This window comes from Eptesicus fuscus, chromosome 14 (assembly GCF_027574615.1).
Source record: "Eptesicus fuscus isolate TK198812 chromosome 14, DD_ASM_mEF_20220401, whole genome shotgun sequence".
NCBI classification, from domain to species: domain Eukaryota; kingdom Metazoa; phylum Chordata; class Mammalia; order Chiroptera; family Vespertilionidae; genus Eptesicus; species Eptesicus fuscus.
In genome coordinates, this window is record NC_072486.1 from 43,012,094 (window position 1) to 43,026,327 (window position 14,234).

Below are 14,234 nucleotides of genomic sequence, written 5' to 3' on the forward strand. Positions count from 1 at the left end.
AATAAACATGTCCCATTCCTTTTATCAGGAAGCAAATTATTGACAGATGATAAATGTAATTTCATTACAGATGCCCAGGTATATTATATGTCAGCCAGATTCAAAACAATGTAAGTTAAATATGGAAGAAAAAAAAAACACCCCAGAAAGGTTTTTCCATAAACAAAATTTATATAAATTAAAATAACTATTAGATAGTTCTCCAGAAAATAGGTTCCATGGTCCACATGGATCACCAATACGATTTCTAAGACAAGAGGAACTAATGAAGAATTGGTACCAGGCACTTGGGAGGTCATTAGTAACAATAAGACTTAACAGCAGAAGGAAGCAAGCAGGGTGCCCCTGGCATGAACCACACGACTGTTTCCTATTCCATCCCATGTTTCTGGGATAAATGAAAGAAGTACCATGTCAAGTTTGGAGATTTTTTTTCTGCTTATTGTATGTGCATGAGAAGTGGGAGGGAAATTAAATAATTTTTTATTCTTAAAAAAAACACTACAGTTCTTTTCCTTTTGATTAAGTAGAAGATGAATGGGCAATGATATGAGTTTTGATTATAAAATACCTAAGAGCTCAAAATGAAAAATTTCTGAATATAAATTACGACTTAAAATTATGATTTGGGGCACTAATTATGCCAGAATTTATCCATAAGTACACATGAATTCCCTCTGCAGCCAACGCATCACATTAGGACACTATTTTTGAGACTTGTGATTCATCTTAGCACATACCCTAGGATTAAGCTGTCTTTCACCTAGAAATCTGAAAGAATTATTGAAATGAAAAATATTTAATGTGAATACCACCTTGGGTATTTACATTAAACATGATCAGTTAGACACATGCCAAATAACATGTGTCTATCTGATCATCTTTTCCAAATAGTGCCCACCGGACAAAAAAACAATAACCACAAACATAACAACAGAAACAAACAATGCAGCTCTTTCTTCTTACATTGGATTCAAATTTGTCTGCTTAGTAATAATGACATATTATCCCATGTTATTGCTTCAAAAAATGTTTCCAGTGACTCTTGGGAATGCTATGCCCTTGGCAAAATTTCTTTGTTTACTAGTAGATCACAATTTGAGAAAGTCATTTCAGTCTAAATTGTGTACATACTAGGTCCTTAGGTTAATAAGAGTTTTTGACCTTTTGGTTTCTACAGCCAGTTCTTCTCTTGGATGATTGATGGCATTAATTCTCCTCACATGTGGTCCAGGGGAAAGCTCCCCACTTCAAAAAAAAACTGTACTCATTCTAAGGATAACCTGGGATGACTAGTTATCATGCTGCCAACTCAGTTCTCTGAGCTCCAGAGGAGGAACTCAACTAAGGCAGAGATGGCTCAACTATTGGTGAAATAATGAATAAAAGCTCAGCTAAATTTACATAAAATAAGGAAAGGCAAGGGGCCTCTGTTCTCCAGCTCCAACTTGTTTGATGCCTGGCATCTCCACTTACCATCCCCACAGCCTCTCTACTAGTTGTGGGATGTAAGTACTCATGCATCTACCACAGCAATAGTTTCTGCTGTCCTCACAGTAACTGCTTCCCTCATCTTCAATGTGCTTTCATTGAAGATGAAATGTTGAAGCCAAATTAACCTTTCAAAACAATGGTGGGCACACATCACTTCACACTCAAGAACTAAACGGGTTCAAGATCAAACATGATTCAAACTCAGTACAACAGATTCACAATTGGACACATTTCAGACTCAACATATTTGTGACAGACTTTATACCTTCCTCTCAAAAAATAGCCCTTTTGCATTTTGTATTCTGGTCAGTAACACTGCCATCCATCCACCTAGTCTTTAAAGTCAGAGGTCAAGCCTTGCTTTTCCCCATTCTTCATTTCCAATGGGCATATAGGTCCACTGAAATACAATTTAAACTGTCTCCTCTGCCCCTCTGATAGGAACCTGGGTCAGGCACTCTTACTTCTTATCATCTCTTGTCTACTGCTGGATTCTGGCTTCCAATTTCATCCATTTATTCTGCATACAGTTCACGGGGTATATGTTCTAAACTCAGATCTAATTATGTGACTTCCTCTACTCAAAATCCTTACGAAGAAATCTCACACCTGTCCCAAACTCCTGGCCCAGACAACACTCTCTCACCTGCCTTTACAGCACCTCCAACTTCTGCACCTTCAGTCATAGCAATACACTCAAAGTATATCAACTCCAAGGCTTCAATAGAACGGGAACAGTCAACCTGTATGTATATAACTAGTGAGTGTGAGTCACTGAATGGCAAGAGCCATGTCTTTTAATTCAGAGTGCACTGTTAGAACCTTTCAGTTCCTTATCTGTAAAGAAGCAATCAACAAAGTTTATTAATGAAGATGGTCACCATATAGAAACTACATGTAGGTCTCATAAGTTAGTATTTTATTTATATTAATAAAACCCCAATAACTCCAGAATAAACTCTGATTTATAGTCAGTAAAGTAGTGAGAATCTAGTTTCCAGTATGAGCAATGGTCCCATAAGTCTTTCAGTGATTACTGAATACTCTACTTTTATAAAAGAAAGTCTTTTAATTGTTTACTGTTTATAATAAAGCTCTTTCCATGCCTTTTCTGTGTCTACTGGATCACTTCCTGGATCAAAGCAGCTACATTTCAGTAATAAAAGTAATTTGATCAGGTTCAGCAGGTCCAGTATAATGTAGATGTCTGAAATCTACTTCATCACTGTACTTGGGGGATGTTCACCCTAGTGTTCAAACTTTGTTTTTAGGAAAATGAAAATGTCTATTAATTTATCATAAAGGTGCTCTGACAACCATCAGCAACACATGGAAAGACCCAGAGAAAATTAGTGGGAAGGTTTTCTCAAGGGATGACTTCTGGTTTGGGTACATATCAAGTATTCATTTCAATTTAACAAATAGTTCAGAGAATGAACTAAGTACCCAGGATGGTGCAAGAGGCTGCCTAAGACATATTTATTTTTCCCCACTCCTCTATGGCAAGAAAGCTTTTTAAGGACCTTTAAAAATGTATCCCAGTCAAATAAGTTATTTTGTACAATATATCAATTCAAAGATCTTTTTTTTTTGTATTGAAGCATATCTTATAGTTAGATTCTTTATAAGTCTGAAATGTTACACAATGAAGAAATATTTTATAGGACACTTGGGACTTGATAGATACATTTTTTAGGTCATTTGAATAATTTTAATATGGTAGTTTTATCCAGTTATATTTGTCAAATTCTTTCTTTGGTGTTTTTTTTTTTTTGGGGGGGGGGGTGGGGGTGGGGATTGCCCTAAGGAACAAAGCCATTTAGGAAACTGAATTAACTACATGCTCTCTGTGCTTACTGACACAAAAAATAAATAGGAACTTGCAGAAACCATTTCCCCTGTGCTCCTTCACGTGGCTTGTTCTCTGCCTTCCATTCTCTCCTTTCAGAACCTGTTCCTTGGGCCTTTCCTTCACAAGCTAACAGCTTCTGTCAGCAAGGCTTCTATTCAGGACAGTATGAAAAGCTTTGCAGGAAAATGGATTAATCACATTCACTGCTTCTCTTTGTTTACCCCTTCGGTTATTGTAGAATTCAAGCAAACCAAGAAAATGCATGTCTAATCACAAATGTGAATTCCCACTTAGATAGTCATTTTGGTGCAATTCTCTTTTAAACATACCATATAATGAAAGATCCTCTGAAAATCAAGTAAACTTAATTTTCCCAAATATGTCTTTCACATCAAATATGTATTATAATGATTTAAACATGTACTCTGTATACCCCGAGTTCCAAAAAAAAAAAATGCTTACGTATTCAAATGCCAAGGAAGTAATTAAATATTTTACTTTTTAATTTTTCATTAATATTCCCGGTGATACAGGCATACATAAGCAATTAAAAATAATGGGTTTCAATGTCCTTAAGCAAATAACAAAAGTCATGTAGTCTATGAATTTCCAAAGTAGACCTTTGAATGGTCTTATTATTGCTAACTTTAAATGGAATAAGGAATTTTCATTCAAGTCTTATTCTTGAAAATATCAGAATGCCATCCTTCACCATTAATTCATCCAATAATGAAATGGCTTAAATATTGGTGACTTTATTACTTCTTTATATAATCTTTATATATAAAAGGCTAACATGCAAAGTGTCCCCTTGGGAGTTCAACCGGGAAACTGGGAGTTCGATGGCTTGCTATGATGTGTGCTGACCATCAGGGGGTGGCGCAGAACGAAGGAAGGCCCTGATCAGCCCTGATTGCTGGCCAGGCCTAGGGACCCTACCCATGCACTAATTTCATGCACCAGGCCTCTAGCAGTTTCATAATTCCCTAATATATAAAAGTTCCCTCTTAGCCCTAGCTAGTTTTGCTCAGTGGATAGAGCGTTAACCTGCGAACTGAAGGGTCCTGGGTTCGATTCCAGTTAGGGGCACGTGCCAGGGTTGTGGGCTCGATCCCCTGTGGGGGGTGTGCGGGAGGCAGCCAATCAGTGATTCTCTCTCATCATTGATATTTCTATCTCTCTCTCCCTCTCCCTTCCTCTCTGAAATCAATAAAAACATATTTAAAAAAATAAAAGATATGACTGGTACTGGGAATATAAATTGGTATAATTTTAAAAAAAGAAAGAAGTTCCCTCTTGTTCAGAAGGAACGTGTTTGCTCTGCTTTTCCCAGTGTTAAAAGATGTTTTTCTGAATAGAACTGATGGTTTCCGCTGTTAAAATGTTACAGTTAGAGCCTAAGACACAGAGGACAACACCATCACCCCACCACTACTGAATCATTTCTTCTATGCTTGGACCATCTCTCAACATTTTAGAACATAGCTTTTTCATCATTTTTTTCATCTTGCTGAGAATTCTAGGGTCAGAAAGTTTAAAAAGTAGAAGTAGAATTCTTATGTAAATAACAAGTAAATGATACCAAACAAATAAAAACCCTCAATCACTCATTTTTTTCCCCCAAACCATTGGCCTGGCAGAACCCCATCAACATGAGACTTTTTGGAAACAAGACATGAAAACGTACATAGTTTAATGGGGATTCATAATACAGCAAGAAAATCACCACCCTGAATGAAGCTGACTGGAGACAGAATTATTCTGGCTGGGCTGATGGGAATCCCTGCCTCTGGGAAAACTGGGCTTCCAACTAAGATGCCAAGTTCACCAAGTGTCTAATGGACAGTCCATCTTCATATCTCTTCCTGTTTCACTCCAGTGAAAACTGCACTCAACAAGTATTTTCAGCTTTTTCTGTTTACAAAAACTTTGATTCCAAAAATGAAAATCAAGGCAGCATCATGCCCAGGACTGAGAGATGGCACCAAGTGTATATACCTTTAGCTACAAGATAATTCCTTCTATGAATTTCATAGTGTATAGAGTCACTCTACATTATAGCATAGAACACTTTTGTGAAAGGAGAATATTTCTGTAAAAAACCTCCTAGGGCTGTGGTTTCTTTTATAAAGACACTGGTGTGAAATATACACACAGAAGGCCCATGTGCAAACGGGCTCGTGTGAGCGACGCAGCAGCGGGTGAGGAGGCACATCCCGCACACCTCAGGTGCAGGGGTGGCTTAAGGAGGCATCGCAGGAACACATTAATCAACACATTCAAGGAATGCATTAATCAACGCTGCCACGTCAGCTGGCATGCCCCATTGTTTAACCATGCATGCTAACGAACTCGAAGCAGCCATATGAATGTGAATTTCCACCATGCTGCAAGAAACAAAGCCCCTCAGGATCGGCCCCATGCACCACATCCTACCCTACGACACTTTCAATAGAAATCATTCTCTCCTGTATTTGCACTAGTTTATGGACTTGCTTTCTATAACAGTCAACCAGAAACAAAGACACTTTACAGAGCAGCTAAATTTGACAAAAAGCTATAGAAATGCCTTCTGCAGATATGAAAACTTGAATCCTTCCAAGAGATGTTTTTTCTTTGCCTTACAAAACGCATGCTGTAACGAAAGGCAAAATAAAACAAAACAAAGCAAAGCAAGAAAAAAAAAAGTGCAAGCATCTATTTGTGTATGCAGTCAAATGTGACAGCAACATACTGCATTACCAGCAGGGGCCTGGGTCTGGCCGCCTGCTCCACACCGGGCTTCATTTTCCTCCTGGGTAGTTCCCTAGATAACCCTCCTGTCAGGATTTGACTCCCTCCAAAAGCAGCCAGGGATGAAATGTCCAGATGCTGGAAGGAAGGGCTCTGATAAAACCCCCACAGAACCCAGGCACACATTTCTACCTTTGAGTGTACAAGGTTCCATGGACCTGAACATTTAAGGCTTTGTAGTATTATCAACACTCAGAGTATCTTCCTTCAGTAGGTTATGGTGCATGAAATTCAATAACTATTGACTTTGGCATGAGAAGGCTGAACATAAAGATCATCATTCTGAATGAAAAAGGGATACCATTTATAATTATTATTTTGAACTAGAGGCCCGGTGTATGAAATTCATGCATGGGGGCGGGGGTGTGTGTGTGTCCCTCAGCCCAGCCTGCACCATCTCCAATCTGGGACCCCTCGAGGGCAGTCGTACATCCCTCTCACAATCCAGGACTGCTGGCTCCCAACCACTCGCCTGCCTGCCTGCCTGATTGCCCCCAACTGCTTCTGCCTGCCAGCCTGATCACCCCCTAACCATTTCCCTGTCAGCCCAATTGCTCCTAACTGCCCTCCCCTGCCAGCCCGATTGCCCCTAACTGCCCTCCCCTGCCAGCCTGGTCACCCCTAACTGTCCTCCCCTGCAGGCCTAGTCACCCCCAACTATCCTCCCCTGCTGGCCCGGTCACCCCTAACTGTCCTCCCTTGCTAGCCTGGTCGCCCATAACTGCCCTCCCTTGCCAGCCTGGTCGCCCCAAACTGCCCTCCCCTGCAGGCCTGGTCCCCCCCAATGGCCCTCCCCTGCTGGCCTGGTCCTCCCCAACTGCCCTCCCCACTATGCCTGGTCCCCCCCAACTGCCCTCCCCTGCTTGCCTGGTCCCCCCCAACTGCCCTCCTCTGCTGGCTCAGTCACCCCCAACTCTCCTCCCCTGCAGGCCTGATTGCCCCCAACTGCCCTCCCTTGCATGCTGGTCCCTCCCAAATGCCCTCCCCTGCTGGCCATCTTGTGGTGGCCATCTTGTGTCCACATGGGGGTGGCCATCTTTGACCACATGGGGTGGCCATCTTGTGTTGGAGTGATGGTCAATTTGCATATTACCCTTTTATTAGATAGGATAAGCTTCCTCTCAGGGGCAGAGTTATTTTAGCAGAGGTACTTGTTGGGAACACAGGTCGCAGGGAAGAATTCTAGTCATTTCGGTGAGTTCCCACATGGTAGTCCATGGTCCATTGATCTAGCCTTATCTCATCACCAGCTCTAACTCTGATGACACTAGAAAACATTTAAAAACTGCAAGCCAAAAGTGCAGCAAGGGAAAAAAATCTAACTCAGTGAGTATCTGCAAATAGCTATTTGCAAAGGTCATTGCATCAGCCTTTTGGTGTATAAATGCTAAGTTGTTACACATTTCCTCTTCTGGAGTGACTCAGGCAATTTTATCCTTCCAATGTCAAAGCAGATATTTCTCTCCCCTAGTCCACAGTGGGAGAAGAGGGGAAGAATGCTTGAAAGTTTCAGGATTCCTCTAATGACTGCTAGCACTAATTGTCGCTGCCACAAAAACATAATGCCACCATTCTGCTCTCTCTCTCACCCTTATGCAATCATCCACCTCTCACCCATCTCCTAAGAGAGCATGCTGATGTCTTTTTTCAGATACCTTTCAATGGCTCTTTCTGAGCCTTCAATGACAGTTAATAAACTGAGCAGTTCAGAGTAGTGGGAGGGGAATAGGGTGAGTTTCCAGAGAAAAAAATATTGTGTCCCATAAGAATTATGAGGACAGGCCCTAGCTGGTTTGGCTCAGTGGATAGAGCGTCGGCCTGTGGACTGAAGGGTCCCTGGTTTGATTCCAGTGAAGGGCACATGCCCGGGTTGCAAGCTTGATCCCCAGTAGGGGGCATGCAAAAGGCAGCCAATCGATGATTCCCTCACCATTGAAGTTTCTATCTTTCTCTCCCTGTCCCTTCCTCTCTGAAATAAAAAATATATATTTAAAAAAAAAAGAATTATGAGGACAGGATGCAAAGGGCAGAAAAGACTTAATCAATAAAGGCATCCCAATCATGGATGCCATAACTCAAAGCTAAATATCAGGAAGTGTATTATAATTCAACCTCCCTATAGAATCACTGTACACGTAGTTTAATATTCTTCCATCTGACCTCAGGTCACAGGGTGTTACTCAGACTCCACATAGAAATGGAAAGCTGGACAGTACATGAGGATGGAAGAACAAAATGTTCTCTCTCTCATTCAGTTTCCAGGAATGCCCAGCTCTGGTGAGCAGCAGTCACTCAGGGAAGGAGTTTGCCACAGTCACAGTGGAGGGACTGCCCAAGGGTGCTAATAGTCAAGAGATGTGGTCACTCATCATCAGCAGGACAAAGAGGAAGTTAGTAAGGATAAGAAAATATCATTCTGGTTTTCTGGCTGACTAAATGCCTCATGGATTCAAACAATAAAGATAATCACCATAATGTTGTCTGTGGGTGTTTGTTGTTTGTTGTTTGTTTTGTTTCATCCCTTCACCTTTTTCACACAGCCCCACAGTGGGGAGGTAGAAGAGGGTATTGGGGGGATAAATGGTGATGGAAGGAGACTTGACTTGGGGTGGTGAGCACATACTACAATATACAGATGATGTGCTATAGAACTAGACTCCTGAAACCTATATAATTTCATTAACCACTGTCACCCCCACAAATTCAATCAATCAATCAATAAAGAGGTGAATATCCTTTGTGTAAATTTAGATCCCTGTCTTGGTTTTTGTAAGTGCCAGGCTTCCTGGGGTAACTGCTTTATTCATGAGCTTTTCAACTCTAGTTTCATGAGGTAAGTATTCCTTTTGTGGATGATACGAGTCTCCTGGATTTGTCTGCTGTCACATAACATGGATAAAAACATTCTCAGCTTTAAAATGATGCTACAGGACAAAATTTTGATAGCTCTCTTTACTGTCAAATAGTATTAAAAACAGTAGTCCCATTTGGGCTTTGTAATAAAATATTGATTCAAATTTACAGATCAACTTAATTATAAGATAGTCTTTTTACTGTTATCAGTTTTACTATTATCTATTCAATATATGCAGTTGACCCTTGAACAACACAGATTTTAATTATGTGGGTCCACTTATATATGGATTTTTTTTTTTTTCAGGAAATGCCTGTACTGTTTTTGAACAGTGGTTGGGAGTGTGTGGATGCGGAGGGGCAACTGTATATATTGATCTTTGCTATTTTATATAGGGGATTTGAGCATCCTCCGATTTTGGTATCTAGGAGGTCCTAGAAACAATCCCATGTATATACCGTGGGGACAACTTAAGGTTTGGGGGAGTTAAGGTTTGGGGGAGTCAAAAGTCATACACAAACTTTTGACTGTATGAGGGCTCAGGGCTTCTAACCTCTGCTTTGTACAAGGGTCAACTATAATTACCATTCTCCTGAGATATATGCATAATTTAAAAAAGCTAGTACTATAAGTCCAGGGGGAAGAACAACTTTCAAGTCATTAACCAAAAAGAATCATTAAAGAACTCTGACAACTTGTCAGAGATTTCTTTTTATATAGCTTACCAAAAGGGGCATGCTTTAAGGTATAGCATGGCCAAGATTCTTCACAGACTCGTGGTCACAACCAGAACCAAACTTATACACATGCAGCCAGACAAGAAAACCAGTCATTATATGGAGTCATTTGGGGGTGTCCCTTCTCCTCGATCTGGCTGCTATTGCAATTCCACATTGCTCTCCTGCATTTTAATTCAAGGTTTTCAAGCCAGGTGGAAGGTAGATTTTCCTTGGAGAGAATTTACACATTAGCATTAATGATGAATGTGAACACAGTTTTTATATATATATACTGGAAACCGGAAGAGGTAGCACTTTCCAGAGAGAAGGATGTGGGGATGGGAGTGGGCGTTCACACACCATCTTTCGGAGAACATAACACGCACACCAGTGAACGTGGGAAAGACTACTGAACACAGGAGCTACAAAAAACTTTCTGATTCTAATGTCAGAGGCCGAATTCTTGAATAGCCTGGGGACTTCTGAACACAAGTGTGCTTTAGAATTTCGGGAAGTTTTAGGGAGTCTTTGTGAGGCCAGGGAAAGAAATGGGGAAGACAACTCAGTATTTAGTTTCAACCCGATTAAATCATTTACAAAGATAAAATGAGATGTTTTAGTGGCTTCAGTAGTGCATGACAACTAAAAATTCACTTCATTCATTTAACAAAAGACTGGCCAAAAAGATCAGTGGGAAGAATGTAGAATTGAACCTTTTCACTATGACTTAGCCTAGAAGATAGAGATTTTAAGTCAAATAACTCTCACACAATGAATAAAATAGAAAACAACAGAAACTGCCAGGTAAACTCACTTAGAAACCAGCTGAGAGCACCCTCAAAAGTGGGACAGCACCCTTTATCGAGCCCCATCTCTGCCCCCTTAAAAGGGCCGGATGTATTCCCTTCTGGTGGTCCCTTCCCTGGCCTTGTCTTCACGTATTTTCTCCTTTTACCAGAAACAGCCATTTACAGATAAGTTCCTGGTCTTGCTGTCTTTTTTCCTCTCCTAGGTATCACACAATGTATTACCTACAGAAGAACTTGCAATAACTTACTGCTGATTGTAGTGTTTCATTGATAGGCCACTCATACTTAACATCATTACTATTAATTCCTAGTTCCTAACAACTGTGATTTGGTGAATACAGACTTTCATGTCCCTGCCAGATGAAGGGGTCTTGCTATTCTATATTACACTAGAAGCCCGGTGCACGAAATTCGTGCATGGGGGGAGGGGTATGTCCTTCAGCCCAGCCGGCACCCTCTCTAGTCTGGGACCTCCCGAGGGATGTCCGACTGCCCTCTCACAATCCAGGACTGCTGGCTCCCAAGTGCTCGCCTGCCTGCCTTCCTGATTGCCCCTAACTGCTTCTGCCTGCCAGCCTGATCACCCCCTAACCACTCCCCTGCCAGCTTGATTGATGCCTAACTGCTCCCTGCCAGCCTGTTTGCCCCTAACTGCCCTCCCCTGCAGGCCTGGTCACCCATAACTGCCCTCCCCTGCAAGCCTGGTCACCCATAACTGCCCTCCCCTGCAGGCCTGGGTCCCCCCCAACTGCCCTTCCCTGCAGACCCGGTCACCTCGAACTTCCCTCCTCTGCCGGCCTGGTAACCCCTAACTGCCCTCCCCTGCAGGCTTGATCGCCCCCAACTGCCCTCCCTTGCAGGCCTGGTCCTTCCCAACTGCCCTCCCCTGCTGGCCATCTTGTGGTGGCCATCTTGTGTCCACATGGGGGAAGGATCTTTGACCACATGGGGGCAGCCATCTTGTATGTTGGAGTGATGGTCAATCTGCATATTACTCTTTTATTAGATAGGATTGCTTTACCTCACAGGTGTTCTTTATTTTATGAAATATGGACACTTGTTGGAGGGGTATGTATAGATGTACCAAAACATTATTAACTAAGGAAGCTTTCTATTAAAACAGCCATTTATACAGATTTTAAGGCTCTTTTGGTATTTGTCATACTCAACTCAGCAATTTTGTTAGTCTTCACTAATTTTCACTTCTCAAGAACTCTTCAAGCAAACCAAAATGTGTTATTTCATTCACAAAGCAGCGTTCTTAGTTCCCAGACTACCAATTTGGGGATTTCTGGTAATATTTTGAAACAGCATAAGAACTAGTCATATAAAATCAGTTTCAATACAACACAATGAAAGCAAGTTCAAATAAGGCATGAATCATTTCCTCTTAAAGACAAAACAACATCCAAATGAATCAATTAAAGAATTCTTCAGGACAAGGGACATGTTTAGAATATTTTACTACCTCAAAATCTTGCATACAATCTTCCTCTCTTAATTAAAGTCCATGAGAGTTTATTTGCCAAATGAAACCTAGGAGGTATGGGACTAAATGTCTGAACAATCATGCTCTCATAAAATTTTTAAGAAAGCCATTATTGGTTGAGATATGGTTCTCTGAACTGTGTTCCAGATCTCCAAGTAAGATATTTTTCATGAAGTTCAATATTATAATAATGGCCTTTCAGAAGGCATCATAGGCCTGGTAGAGTCCATTCTAAAGTTGACAATTCTAAGTGACTAAATAAATGAAAACAGAGTGAGCAGTGGGGGTGGGAAATGAGGGGGGAGGGATTTACAAAGTAGAACACACATATCAAAGTAATATTTAAACTTTCCAAAAGGACTTTTGTATTACTTGGATTTCACTGTGAGACAAGAAAAATCACGTACAGATAGTATGTTCTTGGGAGATTTTTGATAAATGATTAAATCAAAAAGAAAGCTTTTTCTTGTAAATGATTCATTGTCATTTTATCTTTAATTCTTTCAGAAAATATTGTTTACTAGCAAGGCTTTTATTCTACTGTCTATTTCCTGAAGTTTATGACTCATAATTTAGTAAAACAAAGTTGTTTTATTATGAAAGGACACAAAGGGCTGGTTTTCTTCACTGTGTGTTCTATGTATTTGGTCCATCCTTTTTGACAACAAGCTTTTGCATCTATATCCCTACTCTATATTTTATTATACTCTCTGGATTAAAATGTATTAAATAAGGCAGTAATAGTATATAATCACATTTTATGGTATAATCCCCTTCTTTTTAAAAAATACTTTTATTAATTTCATAGAGGAAGGGATAGGCAGAGAGCTAGAAACATCAATGATGAGAGATGTTTCAAACATCCTGCATGCCTCCTACTGGGGGTTGAGCTCGCACCCAGGCATGTGCCCTTGCCCAGAATCAATGGGACCCTTCAGTCCGCAGGCCAATGTTCTATACACTGAGCCAAATCAGCCAGGGCATAATTCCCTTCTTTTAATAAGATAAACTCCTACCTTTGAAGGTCTGAATACGTTGTTCTTCTTTTTAATACTTAAAACCAAATGTCTTCTCAATATTGCTCTGTGGGTTGAAGAGTAGGGGGAAATGTTAACAAGCCATTTGTCATCAATCACAGCAGATTGTCAATACATTAATTCCAAGTGACTCCCTGATGGGAAAGACAATTTATATGGGGACCCGGGTAAGGGAATTATGAATAGATTTGGCAAAACACTTCACTGCTGGTTTCAATCAAAAGTGACAGCAGAGAAGAAACTCAAACTGTGGTGGCTATCCTCTTAATGGATCTCATCCCAAAGAGTCACGTCTATTTTCTCTTTTCAGTTTAGGGGAATAGAGGTTTTCGTAATGCTTTATACAGTGTAGCTAAAATACTTTCTTGCTGTGGGCTGCTTATTATTACTATCATCATTATTATTTAAAATGTTCATTTAGTAGAATTTGAATTCTTTTGACTGTTTTTGAAAGCCCCCAAGTTTTCAATGAGGGTCCTAAGTAGATGATGGGAATAGACAGGAGAGGAGCAGCACACCTGGGCTAGGACAAAGGCTCAGCTATGGACAGCTCCAGAGCTTGGTCCTCTCTAACTCTCGTCTCCTCAGCCTAAATGTTTCCTTTGCAAATATTCCAGCTGAGAATGAGCCAGAAAAAGACAGCATGGAGTACAATCACAGCGGAGGGCATTAGGTTTCACTAGTTGGTTTGCTAGACAACCAACTCAGTGACATCACGGTTTTCTAAAGGAGGATTTGTGACTTTTTGGACGTTGGATTTTTGGAAACAGAAGTCATACTATCAACCTCTGAAAAACGCTTCAGAGACGAGAAACAAGTGTCAATTCAGGAACTCCTGGCTGCACTCAAATATTAAGACAACTATGAATCTCAAATGATTCCTTTAATAAAATAAAAGATCTGTAATCAGCTCAGATGTCTTAGTTTATGCATGTGTTATACAGTATTTTCTGTATTAAACTGCAAAAAGCTTTATCTTAATTACATGTAAAACCAATCGTAATAGAGATGTTCATTGGGTTTGATGCAATGATGTTTTATCAGAACAAAACGTTAATGTTGTGAAGGTTAGCAGCTCTTCCTTGGAATTAAAAGCCATTTTTAAAAGTTCCAACTTGAAAAAAAAAACACTCTCTAGCGGCATACAGGAAAGAGTCCACAAGGATTTGAAGCTACGTCCACAATAA

At 40.5% G+C, this 14,234-nt stretch overlaps 1 protein-coding gene across 1 annotated transcript in view; it reads right to left on the reverse strand.

Annotated features, from left to right (window-relative positions):
• The window catches only part of NRCAM (neuronal cell adhesion molecule), a 255,637-nt gene that overhangs the window by 121,839 nt on the left and 119,564 nt on the right, over positions 1 to 14,234 (reverse strand). The window contains exon 3 of the mRNA XM_054726170.1: positions 13,027 to 13,093. The gene's annotated coding sequence lies outside the window, so the exon portion shown is untranslated. The remainder of the gene's footprint in view (positions 1 to 13,026; positions 13,094 to 14,234) is intronic.